The sequence below is a fragment of the Cynara cardunculus genome (genome assembly GCF_001531365.2).
Source record: "Cynara cardunculus var. scolymus isolate 2C chromosome LG 2, CcrdV1, whole genome shotgun sequence".
NCBI classification, from domain to species: domain Eukaryota; kingdom Viridiplantae; phylum Streptophyta; class Magnoliopsida; order Asterales; family Asteraceae; genus Cynara; species Cynara cardunculus.
This window is the reverse complement of record NC_037529.1, coordinates 4704237-4705324: the sequence shown is the minus strand read 5'-3', so window position 1 is coordinate 4705324 and position 1088 is coordinate 4704237.

Sequence of the window (1088 nt, the reverse complement as noted above, 5' to 3'; positions counted from 1 at the left end):
CTGTCTTTTTTGGACCAAAAATCATCAGTTTTTTAGTTTTTAAAAATATATCATTTAAAATGAAATGTTGGTTCGTTTGTAATTTTAGTAATCTTTTTAAGTGGTTTTAATTTCRATTCTTTCTTCTCTTTCCTCTTATATTTGGGAGTAAAGTTTTGGAAGAAACTTTATCAATATTTCCTTTTATTTTCTCTCATGATTTTTTTTTTTGAACCCCTCACTCGGACCAAGAGGTTGGGACTATGAGCTTGCTTAGCAATAGGGGTGTACATAAACCGCCAAACTGCTTAACCCGTTAACAACTCAATTAAATCTTACCCATAAACCGTCAAATCACCACATCATCAAACCATTAAACTGTCAATTAAGATGGTTGAAATTGAGTTGGTCTAGTTCAACTTAACCCGACCCAACCACCAAAGTAAAAAGGATACATAAATTAAAGACACAAAAATATAAATATAAATACAAGACAAAAATTAAATGCAATAATGTAAATGCCAAAAGTAACATGGGAACAAGTTTCACTTATGATCAAGTTACACTTGTAATAAGCGTTCATATATGAGCAAGGCAATGATTAATATCATGATCATTGTTTTATAGTGTGAATGTGTTCATGATCGGCTATGAACAGATGGAGACTAATTTTTATGTCTTGGTTCACTTATGAATGGAGTTCACTCACTAATAGGGGTGTAAATGAGTCGATCTCGAACATAAAATAAAGTTAGTTTAGCTTAACAATTCGATCTCCATAACATCAGTATTCAACTCTCGATTAAACTTTATGAGTGAGTCGAACCGAGCCGAGCTATTCGAGCGTGCAATTTTTCGAACCAAACATATTTATACGTTGACAAATTATATAATCAAAATATACAAATCCCAAGCGTGAGTAAATAAACAAGATAAAGGATCTCGAATTCGAGCATCTAGATCGAGTTCGAACATTGAAAAAATATTGGAGCTCGAGCTTGAGCCAAACTTTGAAAACGTTAATCGAGATCGAGCCTGATATTATTTTCTCATATCGGACTTGAAAAACTACTATTCGACTCGACTCGACTCGGCTCGTTTATACCCAT